Source organism: Puma concolor, chromosome E3 (genome assembly GCF_028749965.1).
Source record: "Puma concolor isolate L17-30 chromosome E3, mPumCon1.1.hap2, whole genome shotgun sequence".
NCBI classification, from domain to species: domain Eukaryota; kingdom Metazoa; phylum Chordata; class Mammalia; order Carnivora; family Felidae; genus Puma; species Puma concolor.
In genome coordinates, this window is record NC_141682.1 from 621,263 (window position 1) to 639,068 (window position 17,806).

The 17,806-nt window shown below is 60.8% G+C and overlaps 1 protein-coding gene across 2 annotated transcripts in view; it reads left to right on the forward strand.

The window, feature by feature from the left end:
* Positions 1-17,806, forward strand: part of FAM20C (FAM20C golgi associated secretory pathway kinase) — a 48,418-nt gene that overhangs the window by 15,894 nt on the left and 14,718 nt on the right. The window lies entirely within an intron of this gene.

The window sequence follows — 17,806 nt, forward strand, 5'->3', positions numbered from 1 at the left end:
TCGTGGAACATTCTGGAGGGGACTGAGGCCTGGAGTGGGTATGGGCTTCTCGTGGAACATTCGGGAAGGAGATGAGGCCTGGAGCAGGCATGGGTTCCTTGTGAAACTTTCCACCCTCCTTGGGCTTCTTCACGGTTTCAGCCCCTCTGCCGAGGGGAAACAGTTGAGAGGTCGCAGCCTCTCACAGGGAGCTGAAGTAGAACGGCTACTTCTGGGTCCCTTAATGTCACAACGGTGCCCTTCCCGTCCCTCCATGGAGTGACCCGTGCGAATGCCTGCGGTCAGGAGGCCCAGTGTGGGCGGAAACACAGCAGCACTGGTGGCATTGCCTGAGTGGCTGCTCTGTGCAGGCACAGCCGTCCTGGCATTTCCTGGGCCAGGCTCTGTGCCACGGGGTCACACAGTTGTTGTTGTGTCTTCAAAATGCCTCTGTGAGTTACAGGGAGCAGTATTATGCTTGCTGTTGCCACATAAAGATGAGGGAACCAGGACTCGGAGAGGTCGTATAGACTGCCTGAGGTCGAGCCAAAAGTCCAGGGAGCCTGGCCTCCGCCCCCACCCCGGCCTCCCTCTCCCCTGGGCTTCCCCTCCTCCTAGCCTCCCCTCCTCTGGCCTCTCCCGGCCTCCGCTGGCCCTGCCCCAGCCCAGCCTCCTCCTCTTCCAGGTCTCCCCTCCCCTAACTTCACCCCCCTCTGGCCTCCACCATGGCCTCCCCAAGCCACTCCTTCCCAGCCTCCCCCGGGGTTCCTCCTCCATGGTGGGCACCATCACCTCCATGGTCATGGAGGAATACAGCAGTCTGGCAGGGTAGGACAGCCAGGCTCATGGGTCCCCGGGAAGCTCACATAGCTCACGTCTGCCCCTTTTCTCCTGAATTCTCAGCACCCAGCCTGTTTATAGCAGGAGGGATGTCTGGTCCTACCTGTTTGGCATCTGAAGGCTGAGGCCACCCGTGGACCACCTGGGACAGGGTTTCTACCAGTGCTCAGCAAAGGCCAGGGGGATGTTGAGGCCAGGCTGAAGCCATGGAAACAGGGTTGAGAATCTCTAGGCAACTGGGGAAAATGAGGCCAGAAAGGGAGCGTGTATGCCCATGACCTGCCAGCTAGACTGCCAGAGCCATGGTGGGCATCCTGAGGCGAGCCAGGCCCCTTCCCCTGCACACAGCGTGGTCCTAGGCAGAGGACTGGCCGGGCACGGTGGGCACAGGGCAGGGGTTACAAGCTGATGGTGTTGCCCCCCTCTCGTCCCATCCTCTTGCTGCTCTGCTGGGTCGTATCCAGGCATTTCCTGGCATCCGGACTCCCCTCCGCTGACCGTGCCCTGAGCCTGGCATTGACTGTGGTCCTGTTGCCAGCAGCCTCCACTCCCCTGAGGACCCTGGGGCCCAGGCCCAGGACCCCAGGAGGCTGCACACGCCATTCCTGTCCCCAGTGGCTGTGGTCTGAATATGAAAACAGCTGTGGTTTATGACCATGGCATTAAAAAACTAAAATCCAAGATTAATAGTTCTTTTTAAGAAAAACTTTCTTCTCTGAACTCCTGAAAGTTTTGTAAGTTGTCAGTCCAATATTAGGAATTAATTATATGCTAGTACTGTTCCTCCAAGATCTCGAAGGATATAAGTTACGAGGCTCTAGAAGAGGGTGGCTGGTGAGATGGGGGTGGAGACTGGGGGTCCTGCAAAGTGTGGTTTCTGTGCATGGGGATGACCACTTAAAGTTTAGCATTACACATTTTTAAAAGTCACTGAAAAACACACCCCTAGCACATTAGCTCACGAGTTTCTGGACATTCTTGCTTTAGGGTTAAAGTAAGGTTTCTAACAAGTTAGGGGCAAGATGTAATTCACGTATCGTACGGTTCACTCACTTAAAGCCTACGACTCAGCAGCTTTTAAATTTTTTTTTTTTTTTACTGTTTATTTATTTTTGAGACGGAGAGAGACAGAGCATGAACGGGGGAGGGTCAGAGAGAGGGAGACACAGAATCGGAAACAGGCTCCAGGCTCTGAGCTGTCAGCACAGAGCCCGACGTGGGGCTCGAACTCCCGGACCGCGAGATCGTGACCTGAGCCGGAGTCGGCCGCCCAACCGACTGCGCCACCCAGGCGCCCCAACTCAGCAGCTTTTAGTGCATCCACAGAAATGACCATCCATCACCACAATCCACGTCGGAACCTTTTGGTGACTCTAGGAAGAACCCCATGCAGTGTTGCCGTCAATGCCCGGGTCCCCCTCGCCCACCCTGTAGGCCCAGACGCCACCGATCCATCTTCGGTCTCCGGTATTTACCAATTCTGGAGCTTCCTCCCAATAGAATCACACATAAACGTGACCAGCTTCTTTCGCCGAGCACCGCGTCCTCCGGGATGACCCGTACTGTGGCAGGTGCCAGCGCCCCACTCCTTTCCGCGCCGAACGATACTGCCTCGTGGGGCTGGGCCACATTTTATTTGTACTTCCACCTGTTAATGGCATTGGGGCTAGTTGCAGTTTGGGGTTGTTGTGAATATTGCCGCCATGAATACTCACGGACAGGTTTTTGCATGGACGTTGAGTTTTCGTGTCTCTTGGGTCCACACGTAGGAGCGGAGTTGCTGGATCTTCTAACAACTGAACTGACCTGTCGGAGAGACTGCCAGACCGTTTCCCACGGGAGCCGCTCCCCTTATGTCCGAGGCAACCCTGCATCCTGGCCAGGGGCCATTATTATCTGTCTCTTAGATCCCGGCCCCCCTGCGGTGTGGTGTCTGTCTCCTAGTGGTTTAGCCCCGCATTTTCCTGATGACTAATCATGTTGAGCGTCCTGACGCGTCCTTGTTGGCCGTTTGTGTATCTTTTCTGGAGAAATGTCTACTCAAATCTGCCATTTTCCAGGGGGGTTGTCTCTTCATTAGGATGTTGTAAGCATTCTTTATGTATTTTGAGCCCAAGACCCTCATCACGTATGTGGTGTCCTTTGAAGCATGAGAGTTTTCGTTTTTAAGTTTATTTATCGTTTTGAGAGACCGAGCACACGCGCTAGGGAGGAGCAGACAGAAGGAGAGAGAATCCCAAGCAGGCTCCTCACGGTTAGCACAGAGACAGGCACGCGGCTCAAACTCACAAACCGTGAGGTCATGACCTGAGCCAAAAGCAGGAGTCGGACGACTGACGGACTGAGCCCCCCAGGTGCCCCCTGCAGCCCAAGGCTTTTGTTCTGAGGGTGTTCTGTGTGTCTACTTGGTGGAGGCTGTGGCTGTGCTTTCAGCGTAGCATTTACGGGTGAACGTTGAGACAACACATACGCTACGTCGGCGGTGAGCTGTGTGGCTGAGGTCTGTGAGGCCAATGTGTCCACAGAGCAAGCAGGCGTGGCCACGGGCACCATGTGCCCCACAGGCAGCTGCAAGAAGCCGGTGACTTGGCCACAGCGGGTGGACTCAGTTGGACGTTCCGGAAAGTATGGCTCGTGGCGACGGACTTCAACCTGCTTCTCGAAAAGGAGCCTTCCGGGCAGGCCCATGACACGGGCTGTGACCACCCCCCAGCACAAACATTCACAGCCATCCCACACATGCCCACCGAGCCTCTGGGCCTGGCCTCGTGCCTCGGACCCACATTCTGTGCGGACTCCGCCGTCCCGCTACTCAGATGGGACAGACAGCAGAGTGCTCCAGCAGTGCGGCCCCAGGATGGGGGCCTGGCTCACAGGTGGTGCCTGTGCACAAAGCGAATCAGGTGGGCAGACGGCGGCAGACGGGGGCAGACAAGTTCCCCTCACCTTTGAGTATGACTGGGGCTGGCTAGTGCAGGGCAGGCGGCTGGAGGGCTTTCAGAAGGGACCTCCTCTGTGGCCCACCCTGCTCCAGCATGACCTCCTATTAACCATCACGTCCGCAGAGTCCCTACTTCCAAGTAAGGTCAGGTTTGTGGATCCCAGGGTCAGGACTCAGAACATTTGCGGGTCCCAGGGCCAGGATGCCGGAGGTTCGCGGGTCCCAGGGCCAGGACGCAGGAGGTTCACGGGTCCCAGGGCCAGAACGAGGGAGGTTCGCGGGTCCCAGGGCCAGGATGCAAGAGTTTCGCGGGTCCCAGGGTCAGGACTCAGAATGTTCGTGGGTCCCAGGGCCAGGACGTGGGAGGTTCGCGGGTCCCAGGGCCAGGACGCGGGAGGTTCGCGGGCCCCAGGGCCAGGACGTGGGAGGTTCACGGGTCCCAGGGCCAGGACTCAGAACATTTGCGGGTCCCAGGGCCAGGATGCCGGAGGTTCGCGGGTCCCAGGGCCAGGACGAGGGAGGTTCACGGGTCCCAGGGCCAGGACGAGGGAGGTTCGCGGGTCCCAGGGCCAGGATGCCGGAGGTTCGCGGGTCCCAGGGCCAGGACGAGGGAGGTTCGCGGGTCCCAGGGCCAGGATGCAAGAGTTTCGCGGGTCCCAGGATCAGGACTCAGAATGTTCGTGGGTCCCAGGGCCAGGACTCAGAACATTTGCGGGTCCCAGGGCCAGGACGCGGGAGGTTCGCGGGCCCCAGGGCCAGGACGCGGGAGGTTCGCGGGCCCCAGGGCCAGGACGCGGGAGGTTCGCGGGCCCCAGGGCCAGGACGCGGGAGGTTCGCGGGCCCCAGGGCCAGGACGCGGGAGGTTCGCGGGCCCCAGGGCCAGGACGCGGGAGGTTCGCGGGCCCCAGGGCCAGGACGCGGGAGGTTCGCGGGCCCCAGGGCCAGGACGCGGGAGGTTCGCGGGCCCCAGGGCCAGGACGCGGGAGGTTCGCGGGTCCCAGGGCCAGGACGCGGGAGGTTCGCGGGTCCTAGGGCCAGGATGCGGGAGGTTCGCGGGTCCCAGGGTCAGGACTCAGAATGTTCGTGGGTCCCAGGGTCAGGACTCAGAATGTTCGTGGGTCCCAGGGCCAGGACGCGGGAGGTTCGCGGGTCCCAGGGCCAGAACGTGGGAGGTTCTCAGGTTTCAGGGTTAGGACTTCAACATATCCTTTTGGGGCACAGTCCAACCCGTTTGGGCACCCAGATAAGCACAGTCTCCTTGCTCACCAACAACACCCCTTCTCAGTGCCGTGGTTGACAAGGGTACTAAAGTCTTCATCCTCACTGTTCGTCAATTTGCCCTCCAGCCATCTTGGGGCCTCTTTTTCCATGTGTTGAGAGATTAGATTAGACCAAGAGCAAATATTGTAAGTGTTTGTAAAACCCAATTCGTGCACATAGACAGCCATTCCTTGTCCTTCTGTGCATGGAACCCTACGCTGCTGTGCCCATGCTTGTGTTTTTGGAGGACCCTGTTTTGGGGGTACGGAATGAAGTGCTTGGTCACAGGGTGGGGCTGTGTTTGGCTGTAAGAGGTCCTGCCAGAGCCGTCCGGAGGCCATACAGAGGTCTATAACCCAGGGTGAGGTTCCCAGGGTGGAGCCTGGTGCCTGGGCTGGAATCCGATGTCTCTGCTCGCTGTGGGGGCTGTGCTGGGGACTAACGGGCAGGCGGGAGGTTGTCCACACGGCCTGGAGAGGTCACAGGCAGTGAACGTGTTGATCCCAAGGTCTGGGCCTTGGGTCCCTGCTCCCCTTGCCTAGGAGGGCAGGAGGCTCCCTGGGTTTGGGAGAATCAATGGATAGCATCGGGGCCAACTGTGCGCGCACAGCTCTGTGACACTCGTCGGTGGTGACCGCCCCTGTGCGGGGGGAGCACGCACCTGCTTCTCTTCCCCCTTCGCTTTCGTGTCTCCACGTGGATGCAGAAAGAACATGTGTCCAAGGCTGCCGTGTGGGTTCTGACCCTCGGACTTCCTCCTCTTTGCACATCTATCGGGGTTGTTCGGTCGCTGCTCTGGCCAGTGAAGGAGCAGGTGATGGATAGCTGACAGCTTTGTCACTCGCACCAAGTCCTTTGACCTTTCCAACCACAGAAGTAGGCTTTATTTGTATCGCCAACTCCCCCTCAAGGAGGAGGAAACTGAGGATCCAGAGGTTTAAATATCAACGGGGGGAGGGCAGCCGGCCAGGGCTGTGGTCCAGGCTCCCGGATGCCAGGTCCCGGCCCTTCAAGCGTCATCAGGCTGAGGCAGGGCTGTGGTGGGACCCACCTTGCTGGGGCTGGGGTCTGCTACGTCTCCCAGCCGGCAGATTTCCGGAGGCACCGCACATGATGAAGAGGCCTAAATACTCCGATTCGCCTCCTGTTTGCTGTTTATCTGTGTTTATGGAGCACAGGGAAGGGCCTCCAGTCCAGCATGTCTTGTCCGCCTTGAGTTACCTGTTCTCTGCACGGCCAAGCCTTGGCCCAGTGGCTGGAGGCCTCAACCGTGTGTCCTGTGGGTGCCGCAGGGCTTGCAGACTGGCCATCTGCTTGTCTCTGCAAAGAACGGAAACGTGTGCATGCGCGCGTGTGTGTGTGTAACCCAGAGAAACCGTCCTCAAACGGCTGTTTGAGGCCCAGGAATTCCGAGCAGTCGAGACGCATGCACAGAGGCAGCTGCACAAGAATGTTCCGGCTGAGGCAGTATCTCTACACGCAGAGCCCCGAGCCTCCCTCCCGCTCTGACCAAGCGTGGCCCACCAGGCAGAGTGTATCCTGAGAGCAGGAGGCACCAGCAGGCGAGCAGAGTCACCTCTGTGATTATGACCTTGGTCTGAAGTCCCGCTCCCCGTGACCTTGGCCCTGCCCTGGGCGCAGGGCAGCTGCCTCCCCCACGAGCTGAGGGCCCGAGAGGCTGTGGGGCCACGCAGGGAGCCACACGCTGGAGACCACTGAGCGACCACCACCCCCCATTAACCTGCAGGCCCCCCACATGGCCAGTGTCTGACCAGGGGCCAAACTCCCCGACAGGCACCCGCCTCAGGGACATTTTCCTGAACTCTGGGTCGGCCCTGAGCAGCCCCTGGCCCTCACTGGGCCCCCGTCTGGATGTGGGGTGAGGCCCCCGGAGAGCCTGAGCTCCTCAGCTGGCAGGGGTGCCCTGCCTTGGGGCCGCTGTGGGGCAGGAATTCCTGAAGTGATGTCCGTGTGGCGGCTGCCTGATGCAGAGAGGCAGCTGGGAGCTGCTGGCTTTCCCCCGTCCCACAGGCCCGTGCGGGCAGGGAGGCTGCGGTAGGCTGTCCGTGGTCCCCACCGGGCAGTGCCGAGGCTGACCCTACTCGGGCCACAGGCTTCCTCCACGCACGCTGCTGTCCTGAGGCCCAGAGGTGACCTGGGAGGGCTCTGGTGGGCAGGCGAGACACTGCTGGCATCCAACACAGTCAAAGCCCAGAGACCCGAGGGCGGCCACGGGGTTCTGCGAACAGCAGGTGCGGTTCTGAAAACAGATGCTCCTGAGAATGATTCACTGATCCTAGGAGAAGCTGCGGTCTCGTCCCGTCCTGTGCTCACTGTGCTGGGCGCCTGGCACGGAGCCAGAACAGCTCCCAGGGGTGAGAGTTCAGATTGGGTTATGGACGGACCTGGGCACAGACCCACGCAGGACCACTGGCGAGGCCGTACAAGGTGGGAGGGCAAGAAAGGAGGAGTCTTGGCTGCCAAACAACCTTGGGAGGAGCCCTTCGAGCTGGGTTTTGCAGGGTGAATAGGAGTTCTTCTCGGGTGCAGAAGGACTTCGAGGCACTGCCTGACATACTAAGGCTTGGGGAAATAAAAAGATTCTGAGGACCAGTGAGCGGGCACTTAGCGGAGTTTCCAAGGATTTGTCATTCTCTTGATAAATAATTCATATTTTCTTTCCACCGGTGCCCTGACCCGGGCCCCTAAGGCAAACTGATTGCCCAATAGCCAGCCACTGGGTGTGGAGCCAGCAGAGGCCTTGGCCTGACCGGAGGTGAACAAGGACCGCTTTGTGTCTATGCTTAGCGTGGGCCAATCTGCGAGCCCGCTTCCCACCCTCCTCCTGACTGGCTTCCAGGAGCGCCAGCACCCTCCCCCGTGGGCAGCCCAGCCAGCTTCAGGGTCAGACCGTGACCCACCCCCCCCAGAAGCTGCTAGAGCCCCTGTCTCTGCTGTAGACCCCTCATGAGTCCTGGTGATTGGGCCCATCCTTGCTCTGCACCCCCACCGCCCTGGCTTACGGCCGACTTACTAGCAATAAGGTCCAGCCTGGCAGGGAGCCTGAGTTCTAGTGGGGAGGACACGAACATTTCAGAGGCCACATCGTCCCGAGAGGGTTCCGGCTGAGCAACGCGGCAGAGACGATTTGGCGACAGGCCTCTCCCCTGCTGTGTGTAGGTTCCTCCCCCCGGGGAACTGGCAGAGCGTCGCCCGCGTGCGGGTGCGGCTCCGGGCCACGTGGCAATAGGGGGTGTGTAAGCCGTAAGGCGAGCACCAGACACGTGAAGGTCTAGGACAGAACATTCTAGCAACGGGCCACCTGTGGTCCCGTCTGAGGCCGGTGGCCCACACAGGTATGGAGAGGCCAGGGAAGGGCAGGGTAGGCTAAAGACCCGAGCAGGCACGCCCTGCTGGCCTCCCTGTGACGGGAGCCGAGTGCGGCTTTGCGCACGGGGTAGTGTGGTGCTGCCTCGGGGCACCGGGGCTCCCTGCCGACCCTCAAGAGCACCCCGACAAGAAAGCGAGGTTTTACGGCGGTCAGCTCATTTCCCGTGGGGCTCCCTGAGTGCCACAGCTGGGGAAGCGGGACAGGAGAAGAGCCCACGGGCAGTGGGGCAGGTGCGTCACGGGGCTTAGCCAGGAGCAGCCTTCTCCACACGGCTGAGGATGGGGCAGATCTTGTGATCTGAGCTTCAGCAGACGAGAAGGCGTTGGCCAACAGAGGCACCGCGGAAGGACGATTCGGGGTGGCTGGGACCCAGGGTGTGTGGGGGGACTCTGGGCACCGGGGCCGGGACTTCAGTGGATGTGCTGTGTTGGGGGCGGTGCTACAATCTGATCCGCTTCTGAGGAAGCTCCCAGACCAATGCGGGCAGGTGTGGAGGACGTCCCTGAGAGCACGGGGCAGCGGGGTCTAGGGTCCTGGCAGTGAGGAAGGAGGGAGGCGAGGGTCCCAGCCGCGCACTGCTGGACGTCTCCAGAGCAGCCTGCTGACGCCATCGGCCTCCCCCCAGGGCCCGAGTCCTGGGAACCCACAAGAGACGAGGTGTGCATGTGTACATGTGTGTGTGCACGCATGCAAGTGGGCACATGGGGAGTCAGGACCAGCACCGTCCCCCCACCAGAGCTCAGCGGGCGTGGGACCCGCTCCTCTCTGGCTGGTTGCGGGCTGTCAGCTCCCACTGGAGCAGCGACCAGGCTCCCACATAGACTGTGCGGCATATTGCCACTGTGGGGCTCAGCCATCAGGTGGGAGAACTAACGAGCATCTCGTTGTCAGGAGGACGAGCCCGCTGAGGACTCACCCTTCCAAGTACCCCTCCTCCCAAAGCCACACAAACATCCGCGGCTCGCCCGTCGCAGGGCCGGGGATCGGTGTCTATCTAACCTTTCCCTGCTGGCCCGTCGCAGTGCCGGGGATCGGCGTCTATCTAACTGTTCCCTGCTGGCCCGTCGCAGTGCCGGGGATCGGCGTCTATCTAACTGTTCCCTGCTGGCCCGTCGCAGTGCCGGGGATCGGCGTCTATCTAACTGTTCCCTGCTGGCCCGTCGCAATGTCGGGGATCGGGGTCTATCCCTGCTGGCCTGTCGCAGTGCCGGGGATCGGCGTCTATCTAACCTTTCCCTGGTGGCCCGTCGCAGTGCCGGGGATCGGCGTCTACCTAACTGTTCCCTGCTCACCGGTCACAATGACAGGGATTGGGGTGTAACCGCTATCTGCTGTCCCACTAGACTAGGAGCTCCACGGGGCGCGCCCCAGGTCATTTTCCTCAACTCTGTGTCTGCAGCCCCAGCTACATAGTAGGTGCACAGAATGAGTGAGTGAAGTAGAGTGAACGAGTGACTAAACAGACAGACTCCGAGGGGCTTTAATGTGTGTAACCCAGCAGCCAGGGGCATGCGGGCTCCTGAGGGTTCAGAGCAGCACCTGGCGTCTGGGTCGCCAGACGGGCCACAGTGGTGCCCGCTCGAAGGAGCAGGACCCCAGCAGGCTGTCCGGGCCGCTGCAGGTGCGCACACAGGGCTCCCAGAGGCTCAGAGGCCAGGTGCTCCAGACCCCAGGGCAGGGGAGGTCCACAAGGTGGGGTGTGCACTGGTCCCTGCAGCGACCTGCAGGCAGGGTCGGGCACGTGGGGTTCTTCGGCTGCGATGCCGCGTCCCCCTGGGGGCCTCCGGCTGCTTCCCGAGCACGCAGCCCGCGTGCCTCCTGAGGCTCTGGGAGGGACAAGCCGATTCCACGTGTCACACGGCCATTAACCTCACGGGCCCCCTGCTGTGTGGCACACGGGCCGTCTCCAGCTTTGTGGGTTATTTTTAGAGTCAGAACAAAAATGGACCCTGTTAACTGAAAACCAAATAAGCAACACCTGAACCTGGCTTTGGAGAGACTCTCCTGGGTCTTCCCAGGCATCTCTGGACAGCCCTGCCAGCCCCCAGGAGGCCGAGCTGCTGGGACCCCGGTGGCCCAGAGCGGCCGGCGTCTGCCCTGGGCTCCCTGCCCTGCAGCACCATCCGAGTAAGCTGGTCACACTGAGCTCCGCCACACTGAGAGCGTGTCGGACTCAATCAGCTCGAGAAGACACGGCAGGACAGGCACCCTTGGGGACAAAGTGGGGCTCCTGACCTGCAGGGTCTGTGGCCGGGAGCACTGTGTGGGGCCTTGGAGAAGGGTTTCCTCCCTCACCGACCCCAGCTGCCCCCGAGCCCCCCATGGACTGACCACCAGCCAAGACTGCATTAATTCAGGTTGACCGCAGAAGTTAACCGTCTTCTCCTGCTTTTACTTGGCACCCCGGAATCCCTCTGCTTAGCAAAATAAAAAGGAAAGGAAATTGTTAACAATTCTAAACCGGTTGCAAGAGTCTGGCAGGAAAAGGAATAAACGGGAAAAACTGAGCAAAACCTTCAGGGAGTGTGGTTCCGAGCCGGCACCTGCTTTGCCCCCGCTGTGCAGATGGGGAAGCTGAGGTCCGTGGGGGGAGCCGCCGTGGGGGACCTGGCTCACACTGTGGCGTGCGTGTCCTTGGAGGGATCTGAGGAAGATGATCCCCTTTGTTTGAAGGCAAACAAGCAAGTCCTTTTTTGCCCCCAAATGTTCTCCCAGACAGCAATATCGACAGTGTCTTTTTGTGTTTTTCTCTGGCTATCACGGTCCCGGGGTGCCTGTCAGCGTGCGGGCCACGACTCTAATTGTCTCAGAAGAGGGGAGACTAGCAGGAGGGAAGGAAAACACGTCTCCGTTCCCTTGTGCTGGGAAGGAAACGGAGGCTAGCACTTCTCTCGTCTGCCTGTTTCCATTCCTCAGAAGGGAATTCTGCAGACTCTGGGTCTCCTTAAACAAGCCTTGGAGAACGAGCTGGAATACAACCCCCCCCCCCCCGCCCCCGCCATCTAGAGTAGTTTGTTTTTCCGACCGGAGAGAAAACAGCATCACAGCAGTCATGTTGGTGCTGAACGTTCAGGCCCCTCAGGAGACGGGACACAGTGGCATCTCGTCTGTTACCTTGAAAAGAACGGCGAACCACAGAGGTTTCACTGCGCAAGGACGCGCACGCCTGGGGAAAGTCCCACGACCGCACAGGTCCCTCCCTAGACGCGCTCACCCTAGACCCAGGCACTTGGCCAACCGTCTCATATCCAGACGGGACCAGAGCCGGGTGACTGAGCGGCAGAGGGCACAGCCAGGCCCACGGCCCCGCTCCCGCTGCACCCCAAGCGCCCTCCCTGCCAGGCCCCGCAAAGGCCAGTCCGCTGGCCTGTCTTCACATCTGGGTTAGAAGCTCTTGCAACCTTCACACCTCCAAGTTCTTGTGGGACAGGCATGCTTTCCAGGGCTAAGGGCACCTGAGTACGTCTTCTGCTCGGCACGCTTTATGCAGGGCCCCCCTCCCCCCATGACGAGTCTGCACTGGGGCCTCCCCAGTCTTCCCAGGCCTGCTGCCGCCCTCGCTCTCAAGGGTTCTCTGGCGTCCACACCTGCAGGTGTGGTGAGCAGGGACAGGCTTAGTGGGCACCGGCTGGGGTGGCAGCCAAGCCCCGGGGGCCATGTGCCCTCTGCAGCCACTGAGGGCCTCGAACTTGCCATTGTAGCTCAAACAACACGGGTCAGACATCCATCACTAAAGACCGGCAGGCGTGTTTGACCAAGTAGGCCCCCCACACTCACATGGCACCAGGGCAGGTGACAGCCACCAAAAGTAACAAGAAATACTGACAGTGGGTTATAGGGCTGAAAGGTCACGGTGAAGTCAGCTGCCAGGGAGAGGCCCTCCTCTCTCCTTCTAGAACCTCCGCCATCCGAAAACCTGATATTAAACAGCTTAATATATCTCTTTAATGACAAGGTGGCTGTTTTCTGCTGTGTGAGTGATGGGAAGATTATCCAGGATAGAAAGGCTAATTTTTGCTTCTGTGCCTTCATTTGGTGAGTCAGGGACCCGCTGTGTGTTTAGAAGAAGGGAAAGCGTTCACCTTATCTGGTGTTTTGCCTCCTGAGGTGATCCTGGAAATGGGAACCAGGGCCCGTCCGTTCTGTGACATCTGCCCCCAGGGTATCAGCCCCCGGGCACGGAGACCTGGAGATGAGGGGGGCTCACCCTGGATTAGCCAGGTAGGCCCTGAATGCAGCCTCAGGTGTCCTGGTAAGAGGGAAGAGGAACCAGGGAAAGTGATGGGACCGCCCTAGTGAAACTGCTTACGTGGTCAGGTGACAGGCTGATTTGTCGCACGGGCTGGAGCTGGCCAACTCCTACCTCGGCATGCGAGTGGGGCCGAGTCTGTTCGTTAGAAAAGACGGTGGGGCCACCTGGGTGGCCCAGTTGGTTGAGCGTCCAACTCTTGATTTCAGCTCAGGTCATGACCTCACAGTTGTGAGATCGAGCCCCGAGTCTGGCTGGGCATGGAAGCTGCTTGGGATTCTCTCTCCCCCCCCACCCCCGTCCCTCCCCTACTTGTACATGCACATTCTTTCCCTCTGAAAAAAAAAAAAAAAAAGTAACGATGGTCAAGGACCAGAGCACTGGGGACAAGAGCAAGTGCAAAGGGCCTGCGGCAGCAACACACAGACGCCACCAAGTTCTGCCCGTTCACAGCACGACGGACAGATGGTGACAAGTGGTACTGGGGTGGCAGCAGGGCCGCATGGTGATACGGGGTCCGTTGGGAGTGCCGCGGGGGGCCCTGGGGGCACGAGGTGGTGCTAATCACACACCCTGGGTGGGATCCCCTCGGGCGCCAAGGTCCCAGAGGGAGCCGTGCGGGCGGCCACGCTGCACATCCCCGGCCGGTGAGGGTGTTGGTGGAGAGCCCGGGATCGGCTAGGTCAGCAGCCTGTTCACGCGACAGGCCGAGCAGGGAGCCCGGCGGCCCTGGAAGGCTGTGGGCATGCAGCGGCGGGGACCAGCGTGTCTCCAGCCACATGGTTGTGCAGGGACGTCTGTGGGTGCGCCTCCTGGCGGTCTCTCCCACGGCCTCTAAGCTGGCGTCTTCCCTCTGCTCCCGTCCAGCAGGCTCGGGCGGTGTGGCCGCGCCTCTCCTGGACACACGAAAGGTTTTCATGTGGCTGTCTCTGGGCCTCAGTTTCCCACCTGCACTCAGGGATCTTGGGGTGGGGAGGGGGGCCTTAGCTCCGACCAGGATGCCTGAAACCGCTGTGCGACGGCTATCTGGGCCCCCCTCCTGGGTCCCCTTCTCCGGAGTCTGACCGCACAGGGTGCTGTCGGTTCCACTCTGGCTCTCGCGCCCCACTCGGCCGGCCTCGGCCCCGTACTCGCCGCGTGGAACCTGCTGACCCGGCAGGTGTTTCGCTCCCCCGAGCGGGACTGGATGCTTCCTCCCCTCTGTGTAAGCCCAGCAGCGTGGCGGCAGGGGTGGAAAGGACCACGGAGGCATCACCTCCGAGCGGCCTCACCTGCCACACTGCTCCGAGGGGGCTGCGGGCTCCCCTGTTCCCCAGCAGCCCGGCGTGGGTGGGGGTCAGGGCAGACAGACCCTTCTCCGCCAGCTGTTTTCCTCAGGAGTCAGCGGAGAGAACGCGTCCCCGCCCAGTCCTCACCCAGCCTTGCGCGTCGGAGGCGCACTGGGTTGAAGCAGGGCCGTGGACCTGAGCACGGGGCCTTCCTGTGGCAGCTGAGACCTCGCTGGCTGGCTGGCTGGCTGGCTGTCACTTGCCTGTGGAGGGGGACCCTTCCCAGGCGGTCGTCAAGGTGTGGGGAGTGAATCCACGCAAAGTGCTCAGCGGGATGTTCAGCGCAGAGTAAGAGCCGGGTGTCTGTTGGCTTTTCTTCCCCCACAGGCTTTGGTTAAAAGCTGCCAATTTCCTGTATTTTTAACCAAGCACAAGATTTCTGTTTTCCCACAACTTAAGGAACACCGAGATGTTAATAGTGACGCCGGGAACTGGGTCAGGGGGCGTAAGTGCAGAGGAGGACGTGAGTGGTCGTCGCGGTTGCTGGAGTCCCGCCCGGGGAGCCCGGCCCTGACTCAGCTCCAGGCCCGTGGGGTGTCCTAGCCCCCAGAGGTGGTTCTGATCCGGGAGAAAACACAGACGTACAGGGCCGGCTGGAGCCATGTCTGACTTTGGGGGCCCCTGAAGAGAACCCAGGACCTGCCGTTTCTAGCCGTGTGATTCGGCACATGCCTCTTCCGTTCCCTGACCTCAGACTTCTTTGTCATTGAAGGGGGGACAGGGACCAAAGGCTCGGAGGTGCATGTGATTCTTACTGGATTCTGCCTCTTTGGCTTCTGTGAAAACAGCGGTGCCTTCTTCTCAAAATGCTCTGCGTCAGGTCTTAAAAGTCTAATGAAGGGAGCCGTGATGGCAGGACCAGATCTGAGGAAGCAGGCCGCATTCCACAGCCTGCCCAAAGCTGCTACGTCACCGTGTCCCCCTACCACTCTGGTGTTGCCAAAGGTTCTATATTCCTTGCCTGTGCAGCTGGTGCAGACGACCTCACAGTTAGCGGCTTAAAGCAACACGAACGTGTTCTCGCACAGTTTGGGGGGTCAGCATTCTAAAAGGGACCTGCAGGCTGTTCCTCCTACAGGCCCTCGGAGAGAACGTGTTTCCTTGCCGAGGAATGCAGGTGGCCTCCAGAAACTGGAGGAGGTGAGAAAACAGATCCTCTCCCCGAGGCTCCCTCTTGGAAGCTACCATGTGGCCTCTTCTGCAGTCAGATCTCCTTCTGTCTCCTTCTCATAACGACCCCGGGGATGGCATACAGAATAATCTCCCCATCTCAAGGTCGCCAACTTAATCATAACTGCAAAGTCCCTTTGGCCATGTACAGAGATTCAGACCACAGACTTTCGGGGAGAGGCCAACATAGTAGTCATTCTCACTGTAGTATAAAGTGCACGATCAGTTCTTCTTGTGCTTCCTTCCGAGCTAAGGGAAGCAAGTCCCTCTAGGGGAAGGGATTTGGTGCGGTCAGCCCAGAGAGGAAGGACAGAGGGAATGGGAAAGTGTAGCCCCAAAAACTGGTCCTGAGCAGCCCCTTGCCACGGTTTAGCCGGCTTGGGCTTAAAGGTGTCAGGGTGCTCGGGGTACCCCCGGGGGCTGTCCTGGGACCAGCCCGTTCCCTTCCCCGGGATCCAGGCCTCCTGAATGCACCAGGCCCTGACTTTCTTCGCGCCCTGACCCTCGGTTGCTGATGCCAAGGACTGACTGCACCTGATCCCTCAGCTTCTGTTTTCCGAGGGAAGTCAGCCATACACCTTCCATTTCCCTGCCCGCTCAGCCCTGCCCGAGGCCGGGTGGGGCCCACCCTGACCTCGAGGCCCGTCAGGGTGGGGCTCTGAGGCTCCGACTGCTCCCCGTGTCGGGGGCAGTGACCCCGTGGGGGGGCGGGGTTAGGGGGTGGCCAGACTAGGAGGCTCCTCCCATCCCTGAGCCCCTCGGAGCGCCTGCCACCCACCCCTGCCCTCTCAGTCACCAGGAGAGGACCGTGCCTTCCTGGTGCCGTGCTCCCCGTGCCGGCTGCCTGGTCTCCCCACCCCTCCTCCCAGGCCAGGCGCAGGCTGTGGGTGCCGAGCCAACCCCCACAGTACCCGATAGCATCTCCCTTGCGCATTTCCACGGCCCACGCCCCCGGAAGAGGCCCAGGCGGGCCGCGCCCTCGCCTGCCCCCCACACCCGGGCCCAACTTCCGCCTCAGCACCTGGAGAGGGAGAGGCGGCCGGGCGACCGGGTGCAGCTGAGCGAGGGGTCCCGCCGGGTGCGGCGGGCTCAGTACTTTTCCGAAGCGCTTCCCCAAATGGCTGGCTCGGCGGCAGCTCCGGCTCTCTGGGGACGCGCAGGAGGTGGCGGGAGGCCGGCAGACCTCCCCCCCCCCCCAGGGGGGGGAGGGGGGAGGGGGGGACCGTGTCCCTCCCCTGCCTGCCCAGCGTGAGGCTGGAAATCCCTCCGCCCCGGCTGCCCTGCTCTACAGACAGCAACGACACCCGGCTCTCGGACCCCCAGGTTCTCCCCGCAGGCGCGGGCTGGCGGCAAGGACACCCTGCAGGAGTCCGGCTGCGGCTCACGACGTCTCGCCAGACGGCTCCGGCGGGCGAGGGGCCGGGCGGACCCCACGCTTGTCCCGCCGGCGCACGGCTAGGTTTCCGCGATGCTGGGTGGTCTCGGCACAGACCTTCAGCGGTGAGACCAGCAGGGAGCCGGCCTCGCCCTTGGGAACCCTCACCAGGTAGTCCCGAGCGTGTTCCTGCCAGCCCCGGCTTCACGCTCCCCGCTTGCGTGCGAGTGCTGACCCCTTGGGCGACCGGAGCCGGAGCCAGCCGGCCACGCCCAGAGCCCTGTTCTCCTTGCGGGGGTGGAGATGCACGGAATGAACCCATTTGACAGCTGGAGCAACGGAGGGTCTGGAAGTCTAGCACACTCGCCCCCCCCCCCCGCCCCCCAAGTTGGCGATGGGTGCTGACCTGGGCGCCTTCACTCCCACCCAAGGGCATGAATGACTGGAGAGGCCCACACCAAGCCTACCTTCCACCCTGCCTCGTATCTTTGCATGTTGCCTGAGCGCCCAGCCTGGCCCTTATCAGGACGGGTTAAGCTAGGACCCCTACCCAACTTGCTCACAGCCTATAGGAGCCTTAAAATCACCCAGGGGTATTTCACACATCTGGAGGCACGCCCGAAGAGCACAGAGGCCCCAGGGGCACCTCGCAGCCTCCCGGGAGTGAAGACAGCCACTGAGCACACAGACAAACAGCACTTCATCACCACCTCTCTGCACGTCCAGGGTCATTCTGCACAGGGGTATCTGGAGGCCAAGACAGCCAGGCGGAAGGCTCGTGTGTGGCCTTGGGGTTGCGGGAAAGAGCTGCCTCTCTGTGTAAACAGCCTGGGGACGGAGGTCACTGGAAAAAGCCCTGAGGTGGAAGATGTGAGGGAACCAGGAACTGTTCTGGAACTTGGTCACAGGGCTTCCGAGAAGTGGCTGGTCTCTTCGCAGAGTAGCAGGGCTCAGAGCCACCCGCTTTTCACCTGTTTGACCTGATCAGAGGAGTGGGCTGGAGTAAGGGAGAAATGAACAGAAGCCCAAGCACTGGTAAACAGAAACGCTCACGTGTTAGCGTTACAGATCAAGCCGCTGTGATCACATCAGGCACCTCAGGCAATAAGGGGTCAGTATGCGCTAGGAATAATGGTTGTGGACGGGAGAGTGGTGACGGTGATGGTGTTGATGATGACAATGGTACAAACTGAAGAAACGAGGGTGGGAGCACCTCAAGGCCGTGGACCGGTTTGTGCCCCTTCGCCATCCTCCCTCCATCAATGTTTCATTT